The sequence below is a fragment of the Hippoglossus stenolepis genome, chromosome 10, assembly GCF_022539355.2.
Source record: "Hippoglossus stenolepis isolate QCI-W04-F060 chromosome 10, HSTE1.2, whole genome shotgun sequence".
Classification (NCBI taxonomy): Eukaryota; Metazoa; Chordata; class Actinopteri; order Pleuronectiformes; family Pleuronectidae; genus Hippoglossus; species Hippoglossus stenolepis.
The window spans coordinates 14,212,523-14,223,297 of record NC_061492.1 but is presented as its reverse complement, the minus strand read 5'-3'; positions in this window follow the sequence as shown (position 1 = coordinate 14,223,297).

The window sequence follows — 10,775 nt, the reverse complement described above, 5'->3', positions numbered from 1 at the left end:
GGCTTGTTCCACCAAACACATCTGCAGCCGCAGATGTTGTGACAACTCTTCATGTGTGAATTATACAGTATCATCTGCAGAAAATGATACGTTCACAATGTGTGATGATAAAGTGGGGAGTTGAAATGAGAGTTCATTCACAGGCACAGAGATTGGCAAGAAAAATAAAATGGAACTGTGCGACATCAATTCCGAGGCCTCTATTTATCCCATTTTCTATACTCTCTTTATGTATCTAATATTTCTAATTTACCACCGTCCAGGAAAAGTGACACAAGAAGCCATAAATTCTCTTCTAATTCCAAATAATTCCGATTACATGGACGAGTAGTTTTCAATCAGAAAGATAATCTGGATGATAGATGGTGGGATAATTGGCTGTCTCTGCCACGTAAATATTGTGTCGTTCTATTAATCTTGCCGAATGAAGTGTCAAGCTGTCACTCATTCGTCAAACTGAATTAGGAAATATAACGAATAAATAAATGCATGCGGGTGGCAGTGGATGTGTGTGTTTGTGTGCGTCTGTGTGCGTTTGTGTCTGTGTGTGAGAGAGAGAGAGAGAAAGAGATAAGATGAGATGAGAGCAGGCGGCTGCGGTGGCCCTCAGTCAAAGCAGGAGACGGTAATGGGAGAGTTAGAGAGATGAGTGCGGTGGTCTTCTGTGCTGAAGTCTTTCTGTTTGAGAGTAAGAGAAAGACGGAGAGAAAAGGGAGTGAAACGAAAAGGAAAAATGATGTTGATCACCGGGACAGTACCCTCAGCTTTACGTAAAATCATCTGCAGTACACATCTGAAAACTTCACATGCGTAACTCTACCCATGCACTTAATCTCGCTAAAGGCATTTTCATCAGGACGGATAAACTCAGAATTACATTGTCTTTTCTGTCGCAGCGTCTGTATCTGTCACATGTCAAAGGCAACGACAGTCACTGAATATTTTAACCAAGCAGCAGGTGAGAGTGTTTTCTTACCTCAGTTTGTTTAAATACAAAAAAAGGATATTCACCGGGCGTTCTGGTAATATATAATAAACATTTTCCTGATATTTAAATGCGAAAAGGAAGCCAATTTGGAATTTTGTCTACGTTATAATTAATTCCTAAGAGGCCATATTTTGCCTGTCGTACCGGAGGTGATAAATATCTTTGTCTTTAACCTGTAGGACATGAAGATAAAAAAAATCAAGCAGTGACATCCTCTTAATTTAATTTATAAAGATCATAATTAACGACCTGCAGGCTGCAGGAGACCCCATTTCAGGTTGGACACAGAGGGGGGCCTCAGTCGTAAGAATAAAAATGAAGTTTTCATTGAATTCTGAATTAAATCTCAAATATCAGTAATTTCGCAGGAAAGGTCAGCTCTAATGGAGTCCCTCCCTGCTTTTTAATATCTCATATTTCTCTTGAAGGAGTCTATCCGGCGTGACGCGCCATGCTAATTGTGGCCAGTTAATTAATGAAAGCGTCAGGTGTTTGCAAAGGCAAACAAAGAGCCGGGCTCTCCTAAATCACCGGTGCCCTTCGACACGGTTATTATCCGGAGGCAGGTGAACCCCAGCCTTGGCGCATGACAGATTAGATCTTCTCAGAGGATGGGCTGTCCATTTATCTGCCTGATAAACTCAGAGCATCTCTCCATTTTCAATCATCAGAAAGGAAATGAGATTAACAATCTAATGATGCCAGCTACCCCCCGCCTCCTTCCACTCACACACACACACACACACACACACAAAACAATACAATACAAACCAAATGACCAGTTATTGTAGCTTTTAATTACGAGCTCCACAACGGGCGTCTGCAGCGATACGTCTACATGAACAAAATTTACGATTTATCCGAAAACAAGGAGCCTGTTTTTTTTTAACTGATGCAGGAATCTCATCCTCTCAGTTTCCATTCTGCTTGTGTCTCTGATAAATCACACGGTGCATTGTGGGTTCACACTGTTCCACTGAGGTCCGGGCTTGTTATTTCACAGGCTCCCATACCTCAGACCTAAATTTACAGTGCGGGGCTTGTGTCCCCCCCCCCCTTGTGAGTCAACCCCTCCCCTGCTGTCCCTGACACGCATAGCAAGCATCCTGGCCCTCGTAAAGCTGACATCTTCACTAAACTATGCTAACAAGGCCGTAGTGATTTGTATATGCACAGCCTGGTGGCACGTGGCACTGGGGTGGGGGGGTGGGGTGGGGTGGTGGGGGGCGGCAGAGGAGGAGGTGGGGGAGGATCTCTTGTGGAATTCACCCGTGTGGCGAGGGCAGCTAATCAAAGCGCCGCCACACATGCTAAGGTTCCTGCGTACACCGACGTGCACCAACACGCGACCCAACCGCATACCTTCGGGTTCACGTTGTGTGAGGTGACAGAACACAGGCAGCCGGTGAGCGGACCCACCGGGACACTTCAGCTCTGTGATTCCTCCCTGCACGGGGATTTATAGACTCAGGACTGAATGGCTTGTGCAGGTGCAGAACACTGACAACTGCTCTGCTCTGCCGAGGCAATATATTACCGAGCCACAGACATCAGCCAGGGTGACAACAGGAACAACTCTCATTATTTAAGGCTGTGTCTTTTAAAGGTGATGAGCTTGAATGGCGAGGCGGTGGAAACAAGTCGGGGGTGGGGGGTGGGGGGGGGTGAATGTTGTTCAAATTATTTACGTGAACTGTGGGGTTGATGAATGTGGAGGAGATGTATAACATATACATGTGTGTCTGTGTGTTTGTATCTAAGTATGTATACCTGTAGTATATACACCTATACTTGTTGGCTGGGGAACAACGATCTGTCCACTTGCTGGTGATTGAAGAGCCCTCGTGCACTTTTAATGCCCGACAGGTGAGGCTTATTTGAGGCCATCGACGAGAGCAGCTGCCCAGTCACGACCCGGCCGCTGCTAATTTGAGAGACTTACAGTTAAAATTATATTACGCTTCATTAAAACACACTTCTTTTTTATCTGTGTAGGAATGACATTCAGGAGGTGCTTGGTTAATAAGATCATTCTGCTGAAGGATCCTCAACTTTGAAGCGGGCGTGAGGCACGTTAGTGGAAAAGCCTCGGTCGAGCAAAGACCTCTGGAAGGCTTGAGGTGATTTGGGATGAACTTTTCACCACATTTTTTTTCCTTTGTACAATCAGAATACCTAATTGAAACTTATTCATATTCAAGAACTTATTAGTTTTAGGAAAATGAAGATGCCATTTTCTTACTTTTCTCTGAAGCAACTTCACAGCAGTTGTGGTTGAAGTAATCTCACTGACCAGCTATCGTTTTTTTTATTTAGCTGTTAAAATATTGTCTGGTCCTAAACTCTGTCACAATCTGCATTCCACTATTTATACTACTATATAAGTACGTTTTGATGCATGTAATGCATAATAGAGAGGTACTGTAACTAACTGCATTTACTCAAGTAAGGTACTTGTACTTGAGTACATTCATTTCATGCTACATTATACTTTATTTTTGCCTTTAATGATAGTGACATTAGAGATATACAGGGGACAGATTCAAACCCAGGCCGCCGCTGCAAGGACTCAGCCTTGGTGTATATGGTTCGCACTTACCCAGGTGAGTTAGCAGTGATCCCCCAATGATACAATCTACTGTGTTTATAGAGAATTATTGTACTTTTTTACACGACAATACATCTGTCTGACAGCTACTTAGTACATTAATGTTTTACATATAATATGTAATATGTATAATGTGTATAAAACTGTAATACATGTTAGGTTTTTGTCTACTAACTGCAGATCTGCAATCTATATTCAAACTCTGAAGATTAGTATAGTGCAGAGGGAGTCAGTTCAGACCATCACTTATCAGACATCCTTCCTCTTGTAAGAGCAAACCACCGTCATGTGATACAACCAATGTTAGTCTTTATGATTTTTCAATAAAATAAAATATATTTTTATATTAAAAACGGATTGAAAACTATGCTGCAAAAATCCTTTCAAAGTGTCATCAGTTATTTTAGATAAAGAACATTTTAAGAAGATAATCAACCACGTCCTGTGCAGCTCAGTCTCTCTCTCTGTCTGTGAAACTCTCTTTCACTGACTGTCTCTCCGCCCGGGGTCAGCAGGTAGCGAGTCACGAGAAGTGAACGAGAGCGAGCGAGCGAGCGAGCGCATGATCTCCTGTCAGCGTGGCCCTGAGTGGGGCTGTGCGGAGCTTCTGTCAGAGGGTGTCACATTTCCACGGCCCACACTGTGGCCCTCTGTGCTGCTCGTGGCCGCAGCTCAATGGGCCCTTTGATGGGCCACCCGGGGCCTTTCATCGTGCACCTCGCCACGGAACAACGAGACCTGGGGGTTTGGAGGAGGGGGGGTTCATGCCACACAACACCTGGCAGGTATGCAAGCCCACGTGCCCCGAGCCAAAACAAAAGCCACTCTGTCGAGCATTTATTGGAAATTAATTTCCTCTCCCACCGTCATTTTTTTTTTACATTCATAAAAGGACAGGATGATCCCAGGCAACGCTCAGTCATGGGACTTAGGACTAAATACTTCACCACGGAAAAATTATAAGGCTATAAGATTTCAGATTTATATCATCATGCAGCAGTTAAATAATCACGTTATTATAGGTTATAAAAGGCTGTTTGCAACATACACTAATAATGATATATAATAGAATATGTCAATAAAATCAACATCATTGAAGTTATGATTATCATGTAAGAGCACAAAAATATAAAGCCATATAATACTAAAAGCACAGTGTAATTTGTAGAGTTTCATCTATCTTGTCTTTCTTGGCCCTCTCCAGTTCCCATACACCGGCCCCTCTGCTTCCCTCTGCCCGTCCCTCCCCTGCCCCATATACTGCCGGCCCATTCCCCAGGATCATCCTCTTCCTCCCTTATCTGCAGTTCAAAGCCTGTTGACTGAATTATCTCCGGACGGTAAAGGGAGAAAGGAAACAACTGTCGGCAGCTCTCGGTCAGCCGGACAGAAACTGTCCCCCGACAGCTGGTTGGTTAACTGGTCCTCGCTGCCTAATCCCGAGGTGGTGGGATGGGAGCAGGGAGAGAGAGAGAAGGTGCACTGTGAGGACACTGCGTCTGCACACGGCGCTCTACGCAGACAAACGGGTTCAGTGTTTCCTCCCCGGAGAGAGCAGTGTCATGAGATAGCGGAAGCCGAGGTCTCAGGTTTGAGTGGCCACAGAGAGCGCTTGACTGAGGTGTTGAGAGGAAAGGTGTGGTGGCCGGGCCTGGGGAGGACAGAGGGTGGATTTGACTGCTGTGCCGGGGGGAAGAGACAGGATGTGAGGACCCTATTGAAGCCAGGACACCTGTGCTCACGTATCAAAGTCAATGCTGTGGCCGTACAGTGTATATCCGCCATCTTGTTTCTATACTCACAGCTACTGTTGAGACTCTGAGCTCTAGGTAAAACGTTTTACCCATTATGCTTTTGTCTCTCTCAGTGTTCAGTACAAAATGAATAACACAGTGCACAGGGGAACAGTCCTATATAACTGCATCTTTCGATACTTATTCACTTTTTATATCTCAGGCAGTGACCTCGCTGACTAACTCTATAGTGACTGAAAGAAAACTGATGAGGGGATGTGATACCACCTCAGACTTCTGTCCACTGAATGAGTATGAGAGGTCATAAGTATTGGTTATAACTAGGTAACTGTTGAACCAGAGACGGTTGGATTGTGCTGCCTCAGCTTTTAGGTAAATGTAAAAGGTAATTTTAATGCAGCCGTGCTATACGTATATTGTTTATCAGTCCAACAAAGTTAAACATTACTTTGCCTGGAGTAACATTGTGTCCTGCACAGTTGCTTCAGGCTCTAACCATCACCAACTGTTGGCCTCTATGTAAAAAACCTACACATTTGCACTGATGACACCAACATGACCAATCAGCATAATCGTTTACCACCATATGGCTCCACCCTTAACTACAGTATGGCCTGTTAGATACAGGTGATTTAAAGAAGCCCAAGTCGTCCACATGCACCAAGATCTCCCCCCCCCCCCTGGTCCCCTCGTCTGTCTTGGCTCTCCGGCACACAAGGTCATCCCCTGGCCAGTCACGACACTCCAATTAAGGCGACTGATGGACGCAGCTAATTGGTAGGATTTATAACCTCCTTTTATTATGCTTTATGAGGAAGGCAAGTGGAGGGCATTACCATTTATAGGCCCCAGGCTCCATGCTGGATCATTGTCATCCTCTACTGTCCAGCCCGACTGCTGAATACCACAGCATCCTGAAGCAGAGACGGGACGTCGACATGTCCCCTCACCCTTTCAGTCGCTGGCTTTTGACATCATTTTGAGAGAGGAGAGAGTTTCACGTCCAAACTCAGAAATGATACACGGAGGAGAAAGTAGAAGACTCAGTTAGTGGGTTGTTGAAACAGAGAACAAAAAGAAGGACAGAGTTAAAGATAGGGTGAAGCATAGAGGGAGCCTCCACGGGACAGGAAGGCAGGAGAGCGCAGCCAGGGCTCCTGTAATGAGTGTGTGGTTATTGATTGTATTGTCAGGGTGGCTGACCAGGGTCCCGTGTGCTGTGGGCCCCAGTCCATCTGTGGACAATGCAGTCAGTTACACCTCACTGCTCCATCTAATAAAGAACAGGCAGATTGATGTCACCAGTATGGTTGAACTCTACCTAACACTCACCAGCACCACACACACTCACTCACACACACACACACACACACACACACACACACACACACACACACACACACACACACACACACACACACACACACACACACACACACAGGAGGGCACATGTGGGACAATTGTGAAGCAGTGAAATCGTTTTATTTTCGTTCCTGGCAGAGTAAAGATTATAGTAGCTATGGTTTACAGTTAATTATACTTAAACATGTAATATAGAGTTGAAACTCCTGGTTATGGTCAGTATCAGTGTTTCTATTATTTGAAAATCAATTAAGTCAACGTCATAAAATGTTGTGATATAAAATGGTGACAGAAGGATATTATCACACATGTAAATCTGGACCATGTTATCATGTCTTGACAGGAACTTGAGCAGGTATTTTATTAGGCAAGTAGCTTTAATTCACTAATCAATTCCCTGATTCATAAATCAATGAAATAATGGTTTCAGCACAAATATAATCACAAAGGGAAAAAAATACGGCAAAAAAAATTATAATAACAAACTTGTGCAATCTTACAATCTTCTTTTCCAGCAGAGCTAAAAAAAATAATTTAAAATCCATTCAGGTAAGTTTTGCAACACGTTAAACACAGCGATAGTCAGAAAATGTATTTACTCCAGTGTGTTTTTAGGATTTAAAACAACATACATCCAGAAAGATGTTCATACAAAATGATATTATTCATATACAGAGAGATCTCCATGCAATAACACTCTGTCGCTCCATCAGTCAATGAAGAAACACCACTTTCTACAAATCAGCAAACCCAGTCTGCCAGGGATCATTTGACATCGTGTGACAGTGGTTGGCACTCAGCTAACTGACTGCCAGCGTTTCAGGTCAGGACCTTTGTATAAATGACGGAACAACTGAAGCCATAATGACGACTGTGTTCTGCTGCTTAAAGTTGCCTCCATTTTCGGAGGAAGTTGGCGCCTTCGCACAAACATTGGCCTGCACCCGAGCCCTGTAGCCCTCCGTGGCAGCAGCGCGAGCGATTACTCCTGCGCAGCCAGCCAAAACACAAAAATCAATAAACAATCTCAACGTTTCTGAGGGCCTCGCGTCTGACTTAATAAATGTCTCAATCCACTGTTATGACTTCATTTTGCTTTAACGTCTTCTTCATGTGCATCTTTTGCCGATCAATTAGAGAATGGAGTGCCCCCCCCTGTCACGACACCTGCCCTCCATCCACTGCTGCGCGCGCACACACACATGCACAAGGTGAATGGTCATTATAATCCTAGAAATTAGATATTTAGATACATTTTAAAAGTGCTCTCTTCAATGGATCATTAAGGCCATGATATCCACTTCTTTTAGGTTATTCAACATCTTATGCTCTTGTGTTTAATTATTTGTATCTTGTCTTCTGGTAAGAACGATTTTTCGTAAGAATGAAAACGTAAGCGTGCAGGAGAGTCACCATTTCTAGGCCGTCAGTGGTGGTACAGCTTTGTCTCAGGCCCTAATCCTGGAGCTGGGGGATGACAGGTGAGCGGTGCCACAGCTCTGACTGGAAGCTCTGGGAGAATTTCATGCGCACCCCTCTCTTGTCTCCCATCGATTCTGCCACTTCCCATTATTGTCAATCAGAGCGGCATCATCTCCACGGGAGGAGCTGTGCGGCAGGCGACTGCCAGGGCAGCGGGGTGCGGAGAGCAGCATGCTCTGTATGCCTGCCAGCCACTGCACCAGCGTTGGGGCCACCGGGGGCCCTCCTCTAGAGGCCGCCTGGGCAGCCTGCCACAGCTAAAACTGAGACCTTTTTGCTTTTCCAATACATAATGCACGTGGCTGAGAAGCGAGACCTCTGGAGCAGCTCTGTGTCGACAAAAGGAGCAGCTGGGGCCCCTCGCCGCACACACAGATTCACAGGGCTGTCGGCAGGAAAGCGATGCTGTTCTCTCAGACATGACCGACTTGTTAGAAAAATGACATAATAACAATGACAGGAATAATGGCACAGCAGAGAAGCACTGTTCTGCAGGTTAAGGTGGGTTTGGGGGGGTTGATGCCCCATAAGTGAGCTTCCAGTGCGGCCACGTCCCACAGTGGCTCCTGAATCCATGTGGGCCGCCGGCGTGGTGCCGTCCAGGCGCCACGGTCAGGTAAAGGCAACCATGCGGCGGCTATAAGCCCTGGAGATTGATGGGAGCGGTGCCCTCCCTCCCTGCGCTGTAAAAGATTATCCGCTCACCCGCTGGAAACAAAGCTGTGATGGAAATTCGTCTCGCATCATCAGCAACAAAATATCTACACGGTGAAGCGGGAGTCTCTCATTTTTCATGGGCTATATATTAAATAAAAAAAGGCATTAAAGAAAAAGGGAAGGGGGTGGTCTGAGTGATAGCACTAGTTAGTGTTTTTTTTTTTAAATGGGCCACTTGAATCAGGGAGATTATAAGGTTTTTATTGGCTGTCAGGAAACACAACTTTCTGCGTACTTCACCCGCTGAAGCTCGTAATGCTCTGATTAGAATGCCAGCAGAAATGAAAAGGGATGATGGCGGCGTGGAGACACCGGGGAAGCAGCAGGACAAGCACAGATGCCCCGGGAATCTGCTCTCGCTCAAACACACAAGAGGACCAACACATGCACCAATAAAGTACAGGGTGACTGAACAGGCTGCACACACAGTAGGCTGCTGTGGACTCAATTTATACACAGTGTTTCGCCGTCACATCTGGTGCTGCAGACCGAGCCGGGCCTATTCTGAGCCGCGGATACATGAGACACGCGGTGTTATCTCTGGCTAAGTGAATATTGCATTCAGCTGATATGTGATATTTGAATTTCCCATTAGAGGCGGAATGTGTGTCGGGGTGAAAAACCTCAGTGATGCTTGTTCATTCCAGAGGAGGCAGTGGATGGAAACCTTGTCATCGTTGTGATAAGGATGAAGTGATGGAGGGGGACTACAAAAGTGGCTGCTGTTACTCACAGGGTCACCTACACAGACGCTTCTGAAGACTAACCATTATTTACTAGAAACTCAACCAACTCAACCTGATCGCTGTGATCTTGTCCAGCGGCTCGGAGGTGTTTTTAAAAAGGCAGAAGTGACACCACAGAGGTAAAGCAGCAGATTGAAATCAGTCATATCGACTTGAGAGACTCCCGTCTGTTCGCGTCAGTCAGTCGGTTCGAAACCCCAGCTTTTCAATTTCTCACGGTGGCATAGAGGCTAACATCAAACTCCCAAACATAACAGAGCTTGGTCCTTTCTGACGAGAGGAAAGCATTGATTTTTCCTCCTTTTCGCCATCAGTCTGGTGGAGAAGAGGTGGCTGTGGGTGCTCAGACAGCTGATGATGTGATTTGTAACTGTGGACCACCGGTGAGCGGGGAGAATTGCTCCGACTCTCAACACGTAGCAAAGTGACTAACGCCGTCTTCGGCATTCAGCCACAAGATTAACAGCGGGGGGATCTGCTGATAATCTCCGGTGGCTGAGGGAGTATTTTCTCTGTCAGCCACACTAACATTTGAATTGAAGAGGATCTCTGTCAAATCTTGGGGGGGATTGTGTCGGCCCGTCTCGAAAAGTATGATTGTGCTGCAGGCGGCAAGCAACTGTCTTCATTATCGATTGTTTTCTTAAATATTATCTTGATTTACCAATAATTATTTTGTCTATTTAATAGTGAAATCCGCCTGAAGCCCAAATTGACAACCAAACCCAAAGATACTGGGAAAAGTAGCAAATCCATTTCAAAAGATGGAGATGGATAATTTGGCTTTTTTTGACATTGCTACTAAAAGCTCAGACTTTTCAAGTCAACGTTTTAAATTGTTCAATAATTCATTAAAATAACTAATTAATACCAAACAAACTCTTAAATATGCATCGCTGTGATATGTTCAACCAAAGTTGAGAAAAAAGTATTTGATGTATATTTTGACTTTTAGTTTGCACCATTTCCCATCTGCTTACATGGAGGGGACGTGGTTTATCACCTATACTGCAGACAGCCACCAGGGGGCGATCCAGACACTTTGGCTTCACTTTTGGTGAGCTGTCATGTCGTCCATGTTTTAGTCGGCATATGTTTGAGTCAGAGAACTTTGCCAG